This window comes from Lipotes vexillifer, unplaced genomic scaffold (genome assembly GCF_000442215.2).
Source record: "Lipotes vexillifer unplaced genomic scaffold, Lipotes_vexillifer_v1.1 scaffold58, whole genome shotgun sequence".
Taxonomy (NCBI): domain Eukaryota; kingdom Metazoa; phylum Chordata; class Mammalia; order Artiodactyla; family Lipotidae; genus Lipotes; species Lipotes vexillifer.
Window position 1 is genome coordinate 1,841,243 of NW_006781997.1, and position 23,933 is coordinate 1,865,175.

The window sequence follows — 23,933 nt, forward strand, 5'->3', positions numbered from 1 at the left end:
TTAATTTCTTTTCTAAATGGTCACAGGTGCATTAAGCCCCCCCCCATTTATAAAGAGTTGAATATAGAAGAATAACAAAATTTTCCATTAAAATTCTGATATACATGTGTGGATTTGAGGTCCAGAACATCGTTAAACAACTTTACTGAGACTACCTATCCTGAGGGGATATTTTGCCTGATCAAGAATATTAAGTAAGTTCAGCTATAAATATATCAGTGAAGTAGGATAAAGTTCAATTATTGCTTGAATATATAATTCCTCATCAATAAAGTAACTCATTAGTAAATGACAGCTCTTGTCTGTCTCCTTGATTCCTGACACCCATTCTGACAGCATTTAGAATAACAAATGAACAGATATGTTTTACATAACTATTTCATTAAAATAGGAGGAGGGAGTGATTTAAATAAGACACTTTAAATATGGAAACTGTACTCACAACGATGAGTGAGGAGATTTAAAGGACCCCAGAGGTTATCAAGTCAAATCTCCTTAGTGTAAAGATGAGGAAAGTAAAGTTCAAGACTTTAAGTGATTTCAACTGGGTAAATCACACTGGACTTCCAGTCCAGTGCTGCTTCAATTGCATCAGTCTGCTTCCATATTAGGTTATAAAATATCTTAAATAATTTAAAATAGCACCAGATAAAAATTCACACTCTAATTTGATATATAATGTAAGCACACAGAAGTATTACAACAGTATTTTTGGAGTCCATGACATTAAAGTATCTAAAGAACAACCAGTTTTTATCCATCAGTCATCATTGTCTTTGGATGAGATCAAAGGCAGTTCTACTTCATAGTATCTAACAATTCTTAAGTTTATTTTAGCATAAATTGTTATATAGCACATCTTGAGTTAGATGGTTACTAGTATGATTTCTTTTTTCAGATAAAGAAAGCAAGACAGAGAGGTTAAATAACTTGCCCAACATTAAATAACTTGGAAATGGTAGAGGCAGGATTAGAACAAAGGTAGTACTCTTAATCATTACATTTTGACAAGTCTCTGAAAAAGCCTTCCTAAGCCTAGCTACATATTGAGGATGGGTGCCTAAGCCAACCTATTTCATCCTTTTCTCTAATATCTCTTGGTTTCAGACTATACTGTAATTATATCAAGTGTTTCCTTTTTGATAAACCTAGGATAGGTATAATTAAAGAGACATATATGTGGAATCTAGAAAAGTGGTACAGATGAACCTGTTTGCAAGGCAGAAATAGACACAGATGTAGAGAACAAACGTATGGACACCAAGGGGGGGGAAAGGCGGGGGTGGTGGTGGTGGGATGAATTGGGAGATTGGGATTGACATACATACACTAATATGTATAAAATAGATAACTAATAAGAACCGGCTGTATTAAAAAAATAAAATAAAATTCAAAAATAAATAAAAAATTAAAAAAATGAATATAATGAATATAAATATGTGAATGAACATAACAGATATTTATATATACATATATAAATATGTATGTGTGTCTCTATATGTGTGTGTATATATGTATATAATATATAGCAAAAAGAAAAATAAAGACCCATGTATATAGCACATATCTTAATAAATAAAAGAAAAAAAAATCTAAAAAAAGAATGAGCTATTAATCAGAATCAACAACATAAAACCCTAAACCATTTGGCAAAAAACTGGAGGCCAGAAGAATGTTTAAAAGAAAAGGCTATATTCTATAGCTCTCAAAAGAAGACTTGTTAGTCAGTGAAAACAAACTTGATGTTGATATGTACTTGGTAAAGTAGATCCAATAGACCACCAAGATCATCATACATGTGCAAAATAATTGTTTTGCAAAGATAAAGATAAATAATCCCAATAACTGAACTTGGAAGAAACAAAATAATTCTCAAAAAAGCCCCTAATTAACATACTTAGAGAAATTCAATTAATGTGACTCATAAAACATAAACAGCATAATATGAATAAGAAACATTCAGAGAGAAAAACATTGAAAATGTTGAAAAAGAGCTAATGTTGGTAATTCCTTTATGTGTAAAATGTAAAAATAAGTGAACAAACAGATAGATAGATAACCTGGAGAAATTTCCCCTAATTTTTGCTTCTTCAAAGTGCTAATGCAGAGAAAAAACTGTAAAAGACTGTTGACTAAAGGAAAAATTCAGACACTAGAACAGTGTTTCTCAAAGTGTGATGTATGAGCTACTTGTACCAGAAACAATGAGGATGTTTAATAAATGGATACGATTTCCCAGACCCAGAAAACACCCATTAAATCAGAATTTCTGTTAGTATAACTAAGACAGATGCATTTTAATAAGGCTCCCTAAGTGATCTCAAGGTTACTACAGTTACTACTATATTAAGGTCATTGAGAAGATTCAAAAAACTTTAACTTTCAGGTATTTTTAACACTTCTTTTTAACCTTTTCTGTTCGGCCAAGAAAAAAAAAAAAAAAAAGGTAAAATATCTAATATTTTTTAAAATAATTACATATTGAAATGAGTTGTTTAAAGATGGCAAACCAATAAAACCAATAAAAAATATTTTTAGATGCTAATTATTCTAAATATTTTTATTTTTATTTTTATTTTTTTGGCGGTACGCGAGCCTCTCACTGCTGTGGCCTCTCGTTGCGGAGCACAGGCTCCGGACACGCAGGCTCAGCGGCCATGGCTCCCGGGCCCAGCCGCTCCGCGGCACGTGGGATCCTCCCGGACCAGGGCACGAACCCGTGTCCCCTGCATCGGCAGGCGGACTCCCAACCACTGCGCCATCAGGGAAGCCCTATGCTAAATATTTTTAATGGATTTTTCCCATTCTTGGTAGATTACCTTTTTAACGTGTATTAGAGCATACCAAAAGTCATAGATTATATGTTTTTGTTTCCTAATCAAAAAAAACATTCTCATTAAGCATTAAATCCCTTGAGTTTTAAGCAGCAGAGCTGCCAAGAAACATGTGAAATCATTAGCGAATGAGGAGCATCTAAAAGTTTACCTTGCATTCACCCTTTCTTGTCTCAAAAGTACAAACAACAAATGGGGAATCTATTAAGATTTTAATTATTTCCTATTTCTAAACTGGGACAAGACTTTCTGCTTAATAGGTTTTTGTTTGTTAGTTTTTAGAACTAGGTAAAATTAGGAAGTATTGGGCCCACATTATCACATGAAAGCATCAGTATTTTTTAAATTATTTCAGGTAAAAAGAGGAAGAAATGATTTGCTCAGGAAAAGAATATACTAGGAAAAATATGTATGATGATGATTTGTTTTATCACTATACATTTACTTGTACGCTTAATACTAACATAGGTATTTTTATTTTTCCAATGAAATATAGTTTCATAAATTTTAGGTGGAAAATATAGAAATACCTTTTCATTATAATGATAAAATATCAAGTAATTATTCTGTTTTTGGTCCCTTTAAGTTTACCATATCCATTTAATTAATTTTACTATAATATAAATGCAATCAGCAAACACTGTGAATACATTTTAAAATCACATATGCATGAACAAATGATTCCTGAGTGTCCAAGATTCAGATTGGTACTGATAGATTTTCACAATGGCATTAATTGTCATCATATATCAGAAGAGAAAACATGGATCTAAAGGCAGTCTTAATCTATTAATATCAGACACCAATACTGAATTTTATTCATGGTCATATCCTTAATGGACAGGAATATATCACCAGGTAACTGAATGAAATTTGCTTTCTCTGTGTAGCCATTGCAACAGTTTTCAATTTATCACTAGAAAATAATTTTATTATACATTCGATCCCTCTCTCTCTCTCTCTCTCTCTCTCTCTGTTTGGGTGTTTGTTTATTTTTAATCAATAATTATGGTGGACAAATTAAGTTCTTCCTTATCGGTACTCTGCAAGATCTTTCATCACTGCCCTTTTCTGTACTTTCGTATTTTTGGAAGAAAGTCTATTTTAATAAAAACAAAAGACTTAAGGAAAAACAATTTAAAGTGTCACTGTTATAATTAGAGCGGAAATTAGAGAAAATGTGGTTGAAGAAACAGAGATGATGTATGTGGTCCATATATAACCACAGTATTTTTGGAAATCTTTGTAAAATATGGAGATATGAATCAAAGTATAATAATGCCACAGTATTTGAAAAGTTGGTTAAAAAATAAATGTGGTTATCACTGAAAATTTCCAAGAGTACAAGTGGGCCTTATTTCTATGAGAAATGTCTTGTGTGATTTGTGATTTTTCTTTTGTTTTGTTTCAGTGTTTAAGGGAAAACTCCAAACTCTGTCTTCCTAACTGTCGAGATTGCATTTTTCAAGCTAATGCGTAATGTTTGATGTGATTCATTTTACAGTAAATATTAACAATTATATGGAGACACAATGGAAAGTGGATGCCCAATAGTTATTTGACTAAAGAAAAGTTGTTAAAAAGTTGAAGAAATTTAAAGAACACCTTAAGATGCCTTTATTCATATAACAGTCAAAAGAAACCAGTTTGTATTTTAAAACTAATGTCTAACTTGTGATTATGTTTTTAGTAAAAACAAAAACAAAACTTGATTTTGCTTCTTAATAGGATATAGGAAGTCTCATGACTTTTATTCCCAACCTTAAATACAAAAACAAAGCAGACTATAATGTTATTCCCTCATGAGAGAGCTGAAGACTCTAATAAACCTAAATTCATTAAAGTATAGAGAATACCAAGAAATTCTTAGGAAAAAGATACCTAAAGTTATATTTATACCTGACAAAGAGGCATGAGGAGGAGGGATTTGCATTAAATATGGGTAAGAAAAAAGTCACATTTTAAATAAACTTTAGCATGCATGTAGAAGCTGGTGTAACACATGGAAATTACCAGGAGCTCCTGTCATGGAGAGTTTGTACCCACCATCTGCACTTTCCCAAAGAACATCTCTGAAGAGAATACTGAAAGCCAGGATCAAAAGGGTTACTGAGAAACTAACCAATGAATCATGTAAGATGGAAGCAGGACCAGAGAGTTGAAAAACATTTATCCCAGAGCTTCCCTGGTGGCGCAGTGGTTGAGAGTCCGCCTGCTGATGCAGGGGACGTGGGTTCGTGCCCCGGTCCAGGAGGATCCCACATGCCACGGAGTGGCTAGGCCCGTGAGCCATGGCCACTGAGCCTGTGCGTCCAGAGTCTGTGCTCCACAGTGGGAGAGGCCACAACAGTGAGAGGCCCATGTACCGCAAACAAACAAACATTTCTCCCACAGATTCTTGGACTTTGTTGAGAGCAAGCCAATGGATGTTGGCTTCTGGCCCTTGAAGGCTGGGTGTGCAAGAGGAGATCTGAAAGAAATCACTTTGAAGCTCTCTGAATCTTTGCTAAGTGTGTTGATACAACAGAGGTCTTTCAAATGTTGGAGACAGAGCATTAAGGTAGAGAGATTCAGTGCCAGGATTGAAATTAGAGTCCACAAAAACTCCATTATAACACTAAAAAACTGGCAGCCATGTGGTAAAGCAGAGTAAAATTCCCCATGATTCAGAAAGCTAGGTGCTAGGCTGGAGAGGAGCAAAATGTCCTGAATACGTGTTGCTGGTATTCAGATATCAAGCCAAGCTAAACATTTAATACAAATCCCAATTTAAAATGTTGAACCAAGTAAGAAACTGGGACTAACTTCAATGCAGCATACATTCTGCTCAACTCAAATTAGTGGGCTTAGAGAAGAAGAGGTAACCCTGTTCTGGGTGTAAATATTGTTTATCTTCACTTGTACTATTTAAGAGCATACATTGTCTGGCAGGTGAAGAAGCAGGATAAGGTGACTCATGATTAAGAGAAGAAAAGTTCAATAAAAGCAGACTAAGAGATGGACAAAATGTAGGAATTATCAAAAAACTTCAAAATAACTATGATAAATATGATAAAAGATTAGTGTAAAGAATGGAAAATGTGCATAATGAGTAATATCAATATAGAGATGAAATTATAAAAATTGAGCCAACTGAAAATGCTAGAAATTAAAAAAATGTGATATCTGAGGTGACAAATTCAACTTAATATCTTAAAAATTGATTGCATAGCCAATAATTATTAACACAAAGATAGATCAACAGAAATTATCATTAAGTTAACCAAAGAGAAAAAATAGTCAAAAATGGAGCAGGGGAGCTTCCCTGGTGGCGCAGTGGTTGAGAATCTGCCTGCCAGTGCAGACAACACAGGTTCGAGCCCTGGTCTGGGAAAATCCCACATGCCATGGAGCAACTGGGCCCGTGAGCCACAATTGCTGAGCCTGCGCGTCTGGAGCCTGTGCTCCGCAACAACAGAGGCCGCGATAGTGAGAGGCCTGCGCACCGCGATGAAGAGTGACCCCCGCTTGCCACAACTAGAGAAAGCCCATGCACAGAAATGAAGACCCAATGGAGCAGGCCTATGATCCATAGAAAAATGCCAAATAGTCTATAGTACTATCAAGAAAGAGAATGAAAATGGAGAAGAAGAAATACTTGAATAGATAATATCTGAGAATTTTACAAATAGACATCAACCCAAAGATATGGAAATATTAATGTGTCCGAGCTAGATTTAAAAAAAAAGAAAAGAAAGAACAAAAATAGAAATACACTTAAGCACATCAGAGGTGAATTGCTGAAAATACAAAATAAAACTATTTTAAAAACACATTCCATATAGTGGGTAAAGGAATAGAAAAAATAAAAAACACATTTCATACAGTGGGTAAGGTTAAGAATGACAGCTGTCTTCTCATCACAGACAATGAAGGCAGAAGATAATGGGACATTATTTTTAAAGTGCTGAAAGAATAAAATTGTCATCCAAGAATTGCTTTGACAGGAAAAATAACCGTCAAAAATGAAGCACTCCTTAGAGAGAAATTTACATATTTAAATGCTTCTGTCATACAAAAGTATAAAATCAATCATTTTAGCTTCCACCTTAGAACAGTAGATAACAAGGAGCACATTAAACCTAGTTAGGTAGAAGAAATGAGTGAATAAGAACAATGGTGGATATCAATGAAATGTACAAGAAATAGAGAAAAACATGGTGATAAGTAGGTTCCTGAAAAGATTAATAAAATTATCTCCTAGCCAAAGTAGTCAAGAATAAAAATAACAGAAAACAGATCGATAGACATTAGAAAGGAAGGAGAGAAAATTACTACAAATAATACAGTCATTAAATAGGTAAGAATATATTATGAAAACTTTTTGGCAATAAAGTTTCTGATTTTGATGAAATTTATAAATTTCTGGAGAAACACAACTTATAAAAACTGACACAAAAAAGTAGAAAATTTAAATAACCTACTAGGTAATTTAAATATTATTGTTAGAGAATTATTATTAGGAAAAAAGTTATTACAAAGAAAATTCCAGCCATATGACCTCATTAGTAAATTCAATAAGAGATTCAGGAAATAAAAAGAATCATATTTTTATATAAATTGTTTTATGAGACTCATGGAAACCTGGTACTCAAACTGATACAGAAACTATAAACATAGATGGAAAAGTACTTCACATAATATTAACAAATTGAGTCATGCCATATGTAAAAAGGATAACATTTTACAACTAATTGAATTAAAAGTCAATTTAACATTCAAGAATCATTCAATATAATTCAACATGTTAACTGAATAATAAATAAATCATATGACTATCTAAATAGTTGCAGATAAAAAAAGATTTGGAAAAACTCCTCACACTCTCAGTAATCTGAATGAAAAAGAAATCCCAACAATCTGATGAAGGGCATCTTGAAAAAAACTACATGTAATATCACACTTAATCATAAAACTTTTGAGTATTTTAAACCTAAGTTTGAAACAAGGCACCGATGTTCTTTTCCCAAATGCCAGCTAATCCATTTGTAATTTATCTGGATTATTTACATTTAGATATTTAATTCCTGGTAACTAAATAGATTCTCTGCTTTATATCTGAGTATGTGTAAGAAGATCAATTTATACTTCATGTCACAAGTATACTGAGCTTTATTTTTTTTCTGGTTAAATGCATAATTTTAACCAAGCCCTAGCATGCCAATATTTAGAGATCTAGCAGAAAAACAGAATCAGACAATAAAGAATAAAATGTAGAAAGAGAGTTAGTAGGGTGGTTCAGTTTAGACCTTATCAAATAGATTCTGAAAGGTCCATCTAGCAAATCTTGTGTACAATAAAAGATAGAAATTTAATATCATTTATTTACATAAGTAGTAAATAACACTACAAGAACTTGCAAGATTTAATATCTATTTGAAACTGGAGAATAATTTCATTCCTAGAAAATGACATGATTATTTTGCATAAAACTGACTTTCAGTTATTAATTTTCAGAGTATTTCTTTAACCAGTAAAGTTTTTCTTAATAGAATGTTCTTGTTTTTGACTTTCTTGTGACCCTAGAACTAGAGGTCAGAAAACTTCGCTCATTATAACAGTCATGCATATTCAAAATACTCATGCATATTCAAGTGCCAGAGATCTTTTTGCTTACACTAAAGAATTTCCAAAAGGATAAAGATTAATCTTTCTCCTGTCACCTTCTTTGAATGTCACTTGGTATAGCTTATGTTTACATAAACCCTATCAGTTATATAATAAACTTGCAAAGCATGTTTATCACAGGTCAATTATGACAGGTTTTATGACTAAAAATATACAACTAAAATTTCCTTTTATAATGCCGAGGAATAGGTGTTAGCAGAGAAAAGACATTTGGCGGGCTTTAGTTCTGCATTTTAATTTGTGATTGGTTTAAAAGATACTTTGTTTTACTCTTTCAGAACTATTTGTTATTTTCTGCTATATTTTCAACTTCAGACTGTAGAAGTTAGTTTTGAAGATGGAAATTAATACCCCCTCATCTGTACTTTTTCCCTAAAATGTTTGAGTAAAGCTTTCCTCAATGTAAGTATACTTGCCTCCTTTCCTGATACTACATTTATCAGATCTGGTTTTAGGGTATGATATTTGCTGAGATGTTATGGACTGAATTGTGCCCACCCTCCACACAAAATTCACATGCTGCAATCCTAACCCTCCATGTGACAGTATTTTGAGATAGGGCCTTTAAACAGATAGTTACAGTTAACTGAAGTTATAAGGGTGGGGCCTTAATCCAACAGAACTGGTGTCCTTATAGGAAGAGGGAAAGACACAAGCGATCTCACTCTCTCTCTGATGTGCACACAGAGAAGAAGCCATGTAAAGACACAGCATGAAGGTAACTGTCTGCAAGCCAAAAAGAGAGGCCTCACCAGAAACAGAATCTACTGGCACCTCAATCTGGAACTTCTAGCCTCCAGAACTGTGAAAAAATAAATTTCTGTTGTTTAAGCTACCTAGTCTGTGGTATTTTGTTATGGCAGCCCAGGAAAACTAATACATGAGGACACATTGTGACCAGATGACTGGGATCAAGCATACCCAAGTTTGGGAGATGCAGGTGCTTTGTTTGTTTCAATATTTTTCCATCATATTCTTTCTCATTCTTAAATTCAAACTTTAAAACTATACTGAAAAAATATTTAATTTCAGTTTAAATTATAAAAATACACTGAAAAAATGTGATTGATATTTTGTGATTCTTTGTGTTTTTAATGCCAGCTTCTTACGTTTATTTATTTTTGTCTTATACTTTTTAGACATTTATGTGGTATCTTCATGAATAAATTAGTGATGTTACTTTATATGAACTTTGTGTACTTGGTCAAAACTGTTTTATCCAATCTTCTAATTCAATTTATTTGGTAGATTTGATTCTAAATGATTTTTAGTAACTTCAAATACAATTAGTGTTTTAGGAGAAATATTTGCAGTCGTTGAGAATACGTAAAGCTGTTATTTCTTTGGCTCTGAAAGTAAATCTAAATGAGAATTTCCATATATGTTTGGGCAGTAAGAACATGTTAGAAAAATGATAAAATTCATGACTTGGAAATAAGTCAATATTGATAAATTGAGCAACCCATAGGAGTTAGAGAAAAGAAAGTATAAAGTACTTTAGCTAGAGGTCAATGAATCAGGACAGGAGAAAGATAAAGAGTTATTTACCTGATTACAAGAAACTAGCCAGGTAGTGTTGCCACATCAGTCAGGGGCCAGCATTATACTAGTGGAAATAACAATTTGTTACTTCTTAGCTCCACGGAGTCCAATCCCATCATATGTTGGGGACTCTTCAGGTCTAAACATTCAAATGAGTGATCCTTATTCAGGAATATATCTTTTAAAGATCCAAACATTCATTCATTATTCATTAAATATTCTTTTCATATCTACAAGGTTTCAGATACTTTGTTGGATACTGGAGCTGTAAACCTCAAAACATAAATAAGACTCAGTCTTACAGTCAAGTATCTCAGACTAGTGGAAAAGCAGATACTTATAATACTGTATGACAAAAGCAAGCAAAGTAATTATGGGGGCAGAGAGTAACAATTCAGAAAAAAAAAAGTAAGAGAAGATTCTTGAAGGGAATGGACACTTTAAGTAAGTTTGGAGATAGATAAATTCAGAAGAATGAATTGAAATAGTATTCCATATTGAAGAAACAGATATCCAAAGAACCATAAACATTGCTGTATCATTAGTTACATATAAAATGAAGGACAATCAGCTTCATACACAGGGAGGGACCAGATCATGAAGGTTGTGTGCCAATATGAGAACAGTCATGAATGACTTTTAGGTCACTGCTATCAAGATTTGTGTTTTGTACAGATCACTTAGACAGCATTCCAGAAGGAAGGACAGATCTATGGGCAAAGTGATGAGTTAGGAAGCTACTGAAGCAATGCAGTTGCAAATTGAGAAAGGCAGACATTTAGCTAACATTAGTGAATCAGGCAAATGAGAAATATTTAGATGGTCAAATTAACAGGATATTGACACTAACTGGAAGTAGGTTAAAGTGCATAATGGAAAAAAGTCAGTGCTAACTCAAGGATATCTGATGCTGGCAACTAAAAGAAAAGCAGTGCCTTTCATTAGGATGGAGAATGCACAGAGGAACAGATTCGAATGGCGTGATTTACAATGAATTCAAATTTAGATGTGTAGTCTTTTTTTCCTTCTCTCTTTCTTCCCCCTTCCCTCCCTCCCTCCCTCTTTTCCTCTCTCCCCTTCCTTCCTTCCTTCTCCCTCTCCCTCCTTCCCTTTCTTCCTTCCTTCCTTCTCTCTCTCCCTTTCTTTCTTTCTTTCTTTCTTTTCTTTCCTCCCTTCCTTCCTTCCTTCCTTCACCTTGAGTTACAGAGAAATGAATATATCCAGTTGACCTCAGATAAGTTATGTGAACTCAACCCCCCCCAAAAAAATCTCTTGAGACTCAATAAGAAATGGGGGCAGCGGTGGATTCCACTTTATGGATAGGACATGGTCAGTAGCTGTTGAGAGGCCCATGGTTCTAAACAGAGGAATGTAATAGCAAAAGTCCAGTCTTATGAACATAACCAAGAAATCTATAGAAGAGGGTGGTAAAGGTGTGGAGTTACTACTCTTTGAGGCCACAGAAATTCCTGGAATTATGTCAATGGATACAGCAGTTCTCAATCTGGTAAACTAAGAGGAAAACAGTGGGAACACAATTATTATTTTAGGCCAATGAAGTTTGATAGAGTGGGAAGTTTATTCTGTATTTATCACTTCTGAAACACTCTCTACCCTTCTTTGTTCTTTGTTCTTCTCTGTGCTCTATGAGGATAATTTATTTTATTGCATTAGCTGGGATTCCTTTCCTCTTGATTTCTAGTTGGGTTCAGATAATGAAAAGTATTGCCAGGAGATTGTGTGTTGGAAGGAAGTTTGGGGGGAATTATATTCTTGGTTCTCTCCCACCAGTCTGTGGCTGAATTAGTGGCATCAATTTTCTACCTGTATCCATAGCTCCTTTTTGGCCATCCTCTGCCAAATTGAAATTTTCCTCAGGTTCAATTTACCAAACTTCTTCTCCATTTAGACCTATGAATAATAATTCACATGGTCGCTAGTTACTGGGTTCCTAATCTTCCTTTGTTAGTTCCCTTAATTCTACCCATACTTTTACACATGACCTCCTTATTAAATTCTCTTTAATTTTCTCTTTGAGTAAGCCATCCTTCTGGGACCAGAACTGATACAGTAATTAGTACCATGAGTAGGACCAGGAAAAGGACCCTCAAAATAGGATTCTGGAATTTGGTATGTCATATATTTAATTAATTTATGGACAGTTTCCTTGCTGGAGAAAAAAATAAAACAGTAATAATCCAAGGCAGTGGTACTATGATTGCTTTAGTTATAAACAATAACGGCATAGGGTTAAAGAGAGATGGAGAGTTGAACATTGGTAGAAAAAGTGGACTTAGCACCAGACATATGGCATCAATGACAATTACAAAGTTTATTGGGCATTCTGAAATCTTCTGCTGCCCTAGAGAGTATATACAGTAAAGTACAAATTTAATGTCCTAAATTCATAAATTCAATAAACCTGATTAAAAAATTAGAAAGATTAGAGAGCCTCCTTGATATTTTTAAAGTAATCCCTTATCTGAAGTATGTAAAGGGCAGACATGGCTGAAGTTAATCCTAGAACATGAATGCGATGCTTGTAGATTAGAAGAACCTAATAAATACACAGCTCTACCAGGCATCTTATGTTCAAAAAAGGGCAGTGATAGTGAAGCACTGGAACAATTCTCAATAAACGGAACTTTTGAATAGACACATTTAAATTTGGTACTGTTGGACTCCCTAATATATCAGGAAATCGTTTGAAAGTAGAAACAACATGTCCCTATTCCCATTCTTACAAGTACTTGAAAGAAACATCTTTTCAGGAACAAAAAGTCTTTTTCTTTTTAAATTTTTCAACACAACGCATTTTTGTTGAGAATCTATTATGTACGTGGAACTGTACCATAGGTTACAAGAGTACAATTTGATCTGATGCTTTCTAAAATTTTTATTGGGGTATAATTGATTTACAACATTGTGTTAGTTTCAGGTGTACAGCAAAGTGAATCTGTTATACAAATACATGTATCCACTGTTTTTTAGATTCTTTTCTCATGTAGGCCATTATGGAGTATTGAGTTGAGTTCTCTGTGTTATACAGTAGATGCTTATTAGTTAGAAACAAAAAGTCTTAAGGACTTTACATGCTTCATTGTCTAACAGAGGGTGCTTATTTTCCTTGGAATGGTTCATCACCCCTCTTTGCCGCCAATTCATTTTAGCTCTCCTGAGCTAAATCCCTATATACTCCTGTATAAGAATTTATCTGGGAGCAGACAGATTATACACCAAGGATTTGCAGGGTTTGCCAGTTTTCCTGGCAGGAATCCCAAGAGAATGAAAGCAAATGGAATCTAAGGGTGAAAGACAAAGAAGAACTGAGTATAAGATGATTATTAACATGAGTATATTCCTCCAGGACTCAGAATTTATTATATTGATTAGTTGTGTGGTTATAAAAGTCTACGGGATTCTTCAAAAGATAGATGATGAACAAGTTGAAAACCAACACAACACGGAGAGGTTCTTCATGAATTTATAATCACCTTCAGATAAAGCATATGATCATAAAGTTAAATCTCCATGCTACTGTGTACGGAACATGTACACAGTTCATCATTCAAGTAAACTCCAGAGGATCATTAAGCTTTCCAAAGTTTATTTTAATATTTTAATATATGTTGACATCAATCAGATATCTAAATTAAATGTTCTGATTGAATTAATGTCTTGATGAATTGAAAGGGAAAAAAGTGATGTGCTCTTTAAATATCATGAGTCCTTAGGCACAGATGTGTCCAATTTCCTCTTTAATTGTAAATACCACATAATAGATACTTGCCAAATGTGAGGATGACTCTCTTCTAGGCTTGGTGTACTATTTAATTAATCAAAGAGCTGGAAAACCTAGTATACTTGGAACCTATTACATAGGCGGACTATTATTCTGCTGCATCATATCCACTAATTTTAAACGATTAAAGACAAAACAAAACATTCAAAACATTCCAGTATCATCACAGAGTTTTTGACCTTTGTTTGTAGGATGAATAGTCTATGTAGATATGGACTTCCTACATTTTATGGAATTCTATACAAACTTTTTGGCTCTAAGGAAAGGAATTTTGAGTCCTTTTATAACCTTTTTTTGAGGGGAAACATAATTAGTATTGATGATAGCCAGTAACAACTCCATTTACCTGATTTAAGATGAGAGCAAAGTATACATCTTTCTTCATCCATTATTAGCAATATTAATGAGGCCACTGAAAAAATTCTGGACCAAGTTTTTCTCAATTGGAGCTTTGCAATCATAACATCTTCAGTTTATGACAATGAGGTGTAATAGCTTTCTGGTTAAGGTAAATATGCATTTTGTTCCAACTCCCATGATCAAATTAATTTACATTAAAATCTTGTTTCCAAATTTCCCCACATAAGTAACACCGATAATAAATCATTTAATTATACTCCAATAAAAATTTAAAAATACATATAAAAAATCATACAACAATGATTTGGATTCCTTTAAAAACATTCGGTATAAAATGCAAATTTAAAAAGTCCTGTTGGAATCAAAGCACAAGTTTCATTAATGCAAACAAAAAAACCCCTCTGTTCATTCATACAACTTATTACTCTCTGAACTCTAGAGATTATTCTATGCTATAAGGTAAATAATAAAGGAAGTTGTTAAAGTTACAAATAGAATTTACATAAGTTGTTCTAAATTGAGTAAAACATTTATATATGTCGGCAATATTTTGAATTGTAGGACTATTTTTGTTGAATATATTAAATATTTTCTTACTTGATATTTATTACTGTAAATTCCATTCACATTTTTGAATTTCATAAGACTTATTTACATCTCCAGATTTTTTCTTAATAATAATTAAGATATAGACTACTTGTGTAACACAGTTTTGCCTTCTGAGCTTTGTAAGCATTATTCCATTTTCAGAAAACCAACGCTGCCAAGTGAAAGCCATGCCAGGTTGATTTTTTCCTACATCTTTTACTAGTATTATTGTAGGATTTCTTCTCTAACCTTGAATTTGAGTATGAGTCTTGGTGTTGATTGTAATTTATCAATTTTCCTTGGGCAAAACGAGCTATTTTTATTTTTTATGAGTCCTTGAAAAAAATGGGTCTTTCCTTTTTATCTCCAATCCACTCTCTTAAAACACTGTTCTCCATGGCATCATTTCATCTCTTTAGTGATGAAATCATAAATTGAAAAGGAAGTGATGAGGTAGGAGTTTACAACTGAGGAGAGAGAGACAAGGGGCTTCCAAGATATTGGTAGAATTCTATTTTTTGATGTGAAGTGAATTATTACCATTTAAATACACATCATACATACATTCTCATTTATTGTATGTATTTACAATAAAGAATGCAAATATAAAAAGAGATATGTATGTACTCTTCAGTATGTTTCCTGGAAAAATTTAAACTTTGAACTATTTCTTCCTTCCATATGTAACTGGGAGTTAAAAGAATATAACTTTTAGTATACCAGCTCTGACCTTTGCTGTGTGACTAAGACAAATCACTTTTATCTCCAAGTTTCATGTCCTTTCTATATATAATTAAAAGATTAGAGTATGTGATGTTAAAATCTCTTATAGCCTTTATATCATTGACTTCAGATGTGAGCTGTTGACAGCCAGGGTTGCTGTATCATAACCAGCATGTAGCATTTCTCACTGACTGCATCAGTGATGAAGTAGTTTTTATTCTTTAATAAAAATTACAGGAATAGTGGGAATTACAGGCAAAGATTATAAAGCCTCTTGATTTTCTGCAAAAAAATTACTTTGGTGTGAAATATTATTGAATGAAAGAAAAAAGTAGCAAGAAGTAGTCAAAAATATCCTTGGATATAAAAACAATGGCCATGTACAATTAAGTCTGTACAGTTGGATTTAGGTAGCTTCAATGGATAAATCCTTCATTTTTAAATTATAATTTACTGAAATATATACATAATCGATCTTTCTTAACATGATATATTTCTATTGTTATAATGATGAGTATTTTTGACTCTTTTAGGACTTAAGATTCTTTAGAATTATGTAATTCTAAATTTGATCTCTATATTTCATCCACTCCATTATTTTCTGTTGTTGATGTTACTAACACTGAGGGCTTATTTTATTCCAGGTGACGTACGCATTGGGAATAGAAATCTGAATAATTCAAAGGTTTTGGTAATATTCTTTACTTAGGTAAAAACAAAAATTAAAGAGAAACAGGACTAATATTCTGAGAGTGAATGTCTAAAATTGGACTAATCATTTTGGAAGAAGTCTAAATACAGTAAAAATAATATAATTTTGAATGCTAATTTGCAATACACTCCATATACCATTAAATAGGAGATCAATGACCAAATAAAACAATAATAACGACTATAAAATAAAATCTTTAGGAGGGAAATATTGCTATAAGAGAACTTTAAAAGAGAAGTAATAAGCAAAATAATTAACATAGAAAGTCTATAAAAGGTATGGTAAAGGTTTGAAAGAATGACATAAATAATCCACAGAAGAGGAAAACTCGAGATGACTCAATCAGAGAGAAGTTCATTAAGAATAACAGGCATCAGATGCCCTACATAAATCAGCTGTTGTACCAGAAACATATAACAGGAAAAAAATAGAATAGAGAAACCTACCTACACAGATTGATAGGAGAAGGGTCCAACAGCATCCTCGTAAAATTTTGTGGTGTTTTACAACTATAGTCTGGAAATAGTAGTAAAACACGCTTCAGAGCTATTGGGCTCCTGATTTCAATGGAAATGAGATCCCAGACAGAGGTGAATGAGACTACTAAACCTTGGGCATAAGTTGGGAATGACTGGCGTAATAAGCTGTACTGATGTTGTTGTTCAGGTTGCTTTTTTCTTCAGAGGTCTGTGAGGATGGCTAACTCATCTCAGAGTCTCAAGGAATTAAACAGATGGGCAGTCTATTAAGGTCTATATGAATCTTGTAAATAGAAGAATTCTGAGTCTGCTAGACATAAAACTGATTTCAATTCTTATAAGAGGCATTCATATTTGTATACCTAGTTCCCAGATGCAGGGCTGTTAACAAATCCAGAGCCTCTTTTTTGCAGACATTATGTCAAGGGAAAAAAGTGAAACACTTTAAAAGGGGCAAAAAGATAAATGGGTATCCTTTCAGTAAAATGCTAGGCACTGTTTACATCCAGATGCACCTTCCAGATTTATCTGATATTGTAGGGATCTGAATCTTTCACTGTCTTTGATTATTTTGTAACTTTGTAGAGAAAAAAGTTACTTGTAGAGGGCTGATGGTGGTGCAAATAAGTCTGTTCAAAATAATTCAAATGTACATTTCCCAGTGAAGGTGCAGTTGACATCCACCCATGAAAGATGCCAACTTTGCATTTAGCTGCAGGTTCGTTTCAGCCCTTCTGATTACCTGTACATGTATGTATTCATTGAATTCTCCCTTGAACCAATACTTACATTTTACTGCTTCCCTCTTAAAGGCAAAATTAAAGTCCTTGACACACATTAAATTTATACTTGTAAGCAAGTTACCTTAAAAAAAATTGTTTCAACAGTTTTAGAGTTTATCCACTGATATCCCCAAAGAGATTCACCTGATAGAGAGAGGTAAACCACACTGTCATAAAAGTGTTACTTATGATAGATTAAGCCTAGGTATGTGTATATATACCATATATATGGGTCCCAGACAGAATATCAAGCAACAGTAGAACTTCAACTTTTGTAACTGCTTCTTTAGAATTTTTTATTTACTGATTTCACATAGTGTTTTGTTTTGTTTTTGGTTCATGCATGGATCATGACTGATAACTTATTCCCCTTGATGTCAGTGATGACTGGAATTTTGGTTTTATCGTCTGAGTATCTGATGTGAGATGGATGATACAGATACATTATCTGTTGGGTGAGAGACAGTAAAGAGCTGGTTAGTCCTTTGTATTTGTTTGTCTATTTGTTTGTTTTAAAATCAAACCGATGAGGAATTTTATGTCTACTGAGAAAGAGAAAGGCTCTTTAAAGTCTGGAAGGAATGCTTGTGTTCGTTTGTACTCTTGACCTGTTGCTGAAATTGTAAAATGAAGTTATAAGCTCTCTATGTATTTATGTATCTATGTGTCTGTAATTCAGAGAGGTCTTGACCACTTGTGTGATGATAAAATATTTTCCCTTCTCCAGAGAGTATTAATAAATTGGATTATAAAGTCCCTTAAATTAAAAGATATCTATTTTGATTAGTTTAAAAAGTAATTAAGCACTTAATTAAATAGAATTTTCCTAAAATTTCCAGGAAATAAGGAAACTAAATCTCTAATACTTTAAATGCTATGGACTAAAAAAATGTATGCTCTTTCAGTAAATGCAAACTCTCAAAATATTTTAAATAACAAGTTCAAATAACTAAGGTAAATTTTTGGTGAATAAGACTAGTGTGTGTTCAAACACTTAGACAGTTGGCTAAAAGGCTTACGCTGTAAACAGTTCTCAATTAACCATGTCTCAGTTTTCTCTGTGAAATAGAAATCAGTTAATGTGGATAAAGGTAGCAGTTAATATGACTAGTTGAGACTATACTAGCATCAATAGTGGCACAACAATAAAACTCTGAAACTGTGTGTGTGTGTGTGTGTGTGTGTGTGTGTCTAAGGTCAAAGAGTAGTTTTGTCCTTAAAGCAGCTGATCTCAAATTGTTTGACTCAGGATCACTTTACAGTCTTAAAATCACTGAGGACACAAATTTTCTTTCTTTTTTGTTTTTCAAGGACACAAATTTTCTTCATTATTTTACTATATTAGAAATAAAAACTGAAAATGTTAAAAATATTTAATGCTTTATTTTAAAAAATGAATGCTTCTTAAAAATTGCTGCCTTGGGCTTCCCTGGTGGCGCAGTGGTTGAGAGTCCGCCTGCTGATGCAGGGGACACGGGTTCGTGCCCCGGTCCGGGAGGATCCCACACGCCACGGAGCGGCTGGGCCCGTGAGCCATGGCTGCTGAGCCTGTGCGTCCAGAGCCTGTGCTCCACAATGGGAGAGGCCACAACAGTGAGAGGCCCGTGTATCACAAAAAAAAAAAAAAAAAAAAATTGCTGGCTTAAAGTAATCAGCATTTTCCAGAATATAAAGAGCATGATGAAAGATAAAATTTGGAAATTAAATTTTATTTTTCTTGATTTATGATACCTGAATCTGTGAAGGGGTTATAAAGTATATTAATACTTTGATAAATTTTGCTTAGTTTTGATGGACATGCTTCCTTGGTTTACTGATTAGTGACTTCATCGATATTATGAAAGATTGCATGTAATCATCTGTATAATCTGCCTTCATATCAGAACTTCAGTGACTTACTGAAATAGCTTCCTATGCTTTTGTAAACATAATAATTGTTATTATGTTTTGTTGAATCAAAAAAATTCACACATTGTAAAAGGTGTGAGTCAAGACGATTCAGTGTCTGAGGACTATAGCCTAGGAAGAGCCTATCAGATAATTCTGAGAAACTGTTCCAAAGAGGTAAGGGGTGAGGTCAGTATACATGTGATTTTGGCAAAGGGGGTACGTGCGATGAAGCACACATCTAGTTAGAAGGTTACTGCTTGTCACAGAGAACAGGTATCTTAGTTAGTGGTTTTAGTGTTTTCCAAGTATGGGAAGATGCAAAAATTGGGGTTCACAAAATTTTCTCCTGAAAATACCTAATTATCTGAAGTCCTTTTTAGCCAGTTTTCTCAGAGTACATTCCTGATCTTCCTGAATTCCTTTAGGGTGTGTTGAAGGTCAGTGACTGCAGTGGCTATGGACTCAATCCCTGTAGAACTGGATGGCGAGAGACATTCTTTACTTGGCAGTTTCCAATTATTTAAGGACTAGGAAAAACTGTTCCATACTAATGAAAAGAGCTACGGTTTTTTACTATTAAATTACCTTTTTTATTTTAAATGGTTTGTTAGCATTTTGAGGATAGCAGTCATAGAATATTCTGATAAATTAGAGGTAGAGTGTCAGAGAAAGATCCTGAAGAACATGGAAGAATAAAATGGCCATTTACTGAAATGTAAAATGTTGTGGAAAAAAAACAGGTGTTTTTGAGAAAAGTGTTGGGAGTTCAGTTTTAGGTATATTAATTTTGTGACTCCTGTTCATATGCAGAGAGAGGTGGAACGAGCAGTTGAATATGCAAGTCTGGAGGTCAGAGGAACTGCCAGGGTTTGTGATATAAATGTTTAATTCTTCAGGTCAGAATATAGATGTTATTTCACACAAAGCAATCACTTATTTTTTATCTTTACTAAACATACAATGAAATTTATCCTAAGATCTATATTACTTCTACAGACGTCCCTTTAGTAAATCTTTATTAAGATAATTTATTGGTATGCTAAATTTACATATTTTTTGAGTTATTGAAGATGTATTTAGACTAAATTACACTCTTATAGAAAGAGATTAATGTGGCAGATGGAAAAGAAGAAGAAAACAGGCACAAGAAGATAAATAACAATTATACCTGGAGTTACAAATCCCTTTTACTTAAGATACTTAGGATTCATTTCTTCAGTCCTTATTTATCACAAAAATTCTTAATTAAAGGAAAAAAAAGTCTGGAAAAGAACTCTTGAAGATGGCAGAGTAGAAGGATGTGTGCTCACTCCCTCTAGTGACAGCACCGGAATCACAACTAAATGCTGAACGATCATCGACAGGAGGACACTGAAACTCACCAAAAAATTGCCCCACATGCAAGGACAGAGGAGAAGCCACAGTGAGATGGTAGGAGGGGTGCAATCACAATAAAAACAATTCCCATGGCTGTTGGGTGGGTGATTCACAAACTGGAGAACACTTATACCACAGAGGTACACCACTGGAGTGAAGGTTCTGAGCCCCATCTCAGGCTTCCCAAACTGGGGGTCCGGAAATGCAAGGAGGAATTCTTAGAGAATCAGACTTTGAAGCTGGAAGGATTTGACTGCAGGACTTCAACAGGACTGGGGGAAGCAGAGACTCCACTCTTGGAGGGCATACACAAAGCAGTGTGCACATCAGGACCCAGGGGAGGGAGCGGTGAACCCATGGGAGACTGAACCGGACATACCTGCTAGTGTTGGACGGTCTCCTGCAGAGGCGGGAGATGGCTCTGGCTCACCACAGAGACAAGGAAACTGGCAGCAGAAGTTCTGGTAAGTACTCCTTGGTGTGAGCCCTCCCAGAGTGCACCATTAGCCCCACCAGAGAGCCAGGCAGGCTCCAGTGCTGGGTTGCCTCAGGCCAAACAACCAACAAGGAGAGACCTCAGACCCACCCACCAGCACACAAGTGGATTAAAGTTTTACTGAGCTCTGCCCACCCGAGCAACACCCAGCTCTACCCACCACCAGCCCCTCCCATCAGGAAGGATGCACAAGCCTTGCACAAGCCTCTTAGATAGCCTCGTCCACCTGAGAGAAGACGGCAAAAGCAAGAACAACTACAATCCTGCAGCCTGCGGAACAAAAACCACATTCACAAAAAGATAGACAAAATGAAAAGCAGAGGACTATGTACCAGATGAAGGAAAAAGATAAAAACCCAGAGAAACAACTACATGAAGTGGAGATAGGCAACCTTCCAGAAAAATAATTCAGAATAATGATCATGAAAATGATCCAGGACCTTGGAAAAAGAATGGAGGCAAAGATCGAGAAGATGCAAGAAATGTTTAACAAGGACCTAGAAGAATTAAAGAACAAACAAACAGAGATGAACAATACAAGAATTGAAAGAAAAAAATACACTAGAAAGAATCAATAATAGAATAACTGAGGCAGAAGAACGGAAAAGCGACCTGGAAAAAAGAAAGTTAGAAATCACTGCTATGGAAGAGAATAAAGAAAAAAGAATGAAAAGAAATGAAGACAGTCTAAGAGAGTGCTGGGACAACATTAAACGCAGCAACATGCTCATTATAGGGGTCCCAGAAGGAGAAGAGAGAAAAAAAGACCCCAGAAAATATTTGAAGAGATTATAGTCAAAAACTTCCCTAACATGGGAAAGGAAATAGCCACCCAAGTCCAGGAAGGGCAGAGAGTCCCAGGAAGGATAAACCCAAGGAGAAACATGCCAATATACATAGTAATCAAATTGATAAAAATTAAAGACAAAGAAAAATTATTAAAGGCAACAAGAGAAAAATGACAGAAAACATACTAGGGAACTCCCATAAGGTTAACAGATGATTTCTCAGCAGAAATTCTACAAGCCAAAACGGAGTGGCAGGATATATTTAAAGTGATGAAAGGGAAGAACCTACAACCAAGATTACGCTACCTGACAAGGATCTCATTCAGATTCAATGGAGAAATAAAAGCTTTACACCCAAGCAAAAGCTAAGAGAATTCAGCACCACCAAACGAGCTCTACAACAAATGCTAAAGGAACTTCTCTAAATGGGAAAAATAAGAGAAGAAAAGGACCTACAAAAAAACCCCCAAAACAATTAAAAAAATGGTTATAGGAACATACATATCAATAATTACATTAGGGCTTCCCTGGTGGTGCAGCGGTTGAGAGTCCGCCTGCCGAGGCAGGAGACACGGGTTCGTGCCCCGGTCTGGGAAGATCCCACATGCCATGGAGTGGCTGGGCCTGTGAGCCATGGCCGCTGAGCCTGCGCGTCCAGAGCCTGTGCTCTGCAACAGGAGAGGGCACAACAGTGATAGGCCTGCGTACCGCAAAAAAAAAAAAAAAAAAAATTACATTAAATATGAATGGATAAAATGTTCTAACCAAAAGACACAGGCTTGCAGAATGGATACAAAAACAAGACCCATACATATGCTGTCTACAAGAGACACACTTCAGACCACTGAAGGAAGGACACTACATAATGATCAAGGGATCAATCCAAGAAGAAGATATAACAATTATAAATATATATGCACCCAACACAGGAGCACCTCAATACATAAGGCAAATGCTAACAGCTATAAAAGTAGAAATCGATAGTAACACAGAGATAGTGGGGGAGTTTAAGGCCTCAATTACACCAATGGACAGATCAGCCAGACAGAAAATTAATTAGGAAACACAAGCTTTAAATGACACAATAGACCATTTGATATTTATAGAATATTCCATCCAAAAACAGCAGATCATACTTTCTTCTCAACTTCACACAGCACATTCTTCAGGATAGCTCACACCCTGGGTCACTAATCAAACCTCAGTAAATTTAAGAAAACTGAAATCATATCAAGCATCTTTCCCGACAACAGCGCTATGAGATTAGAAAACAATTAAAGGGAAAAAACCCTAAAAACCACAAACACATGGAGGCTAAACAATACGTTACTAAATAACCAAGAGGTCACTGAAGAAATTAAAGAGGAAATCCGAAAATACCAAGAGACAAATGACCACGAAAATATGGTGATCCAAAACCTATGGGATACAGCAAAAGCAGTTCTAAGAGGGAAGTTTATAGCAATACAATCCTACCTTAAGAAACAAGAAAAAATTCAAATAAACAATCTAACCTTACACCTAAAGGAACTAGAGAAAGAAGAACAAGCAAAACCCAAAGTTAGTAGAAGGAAAGAGATCATAAAGATCAGAGCAGAAATAAATGAAATAGAAACAAAGAAAACAATAGTAAAGTACAATAAAACTAAAAGTTGGTTCTTTGAGAAGATAAACAAAATTGATAAACCCTTAGCAAGACTCATCAAGAAAAAGAGGGAGAGGACTCAAATCAATAAAATTAGAAATGAAAAAGAGAAGTTACAACAGACACTGCAGAAATACAAAGCATCATAAGAGACTACTACAGGCAGCTCTATTCCAATAAAACGGACAACCTGGAAGAAATGGACAAATTCTTAGAAAGGTATAAACTTCCAAGACTGAACCAGGAAG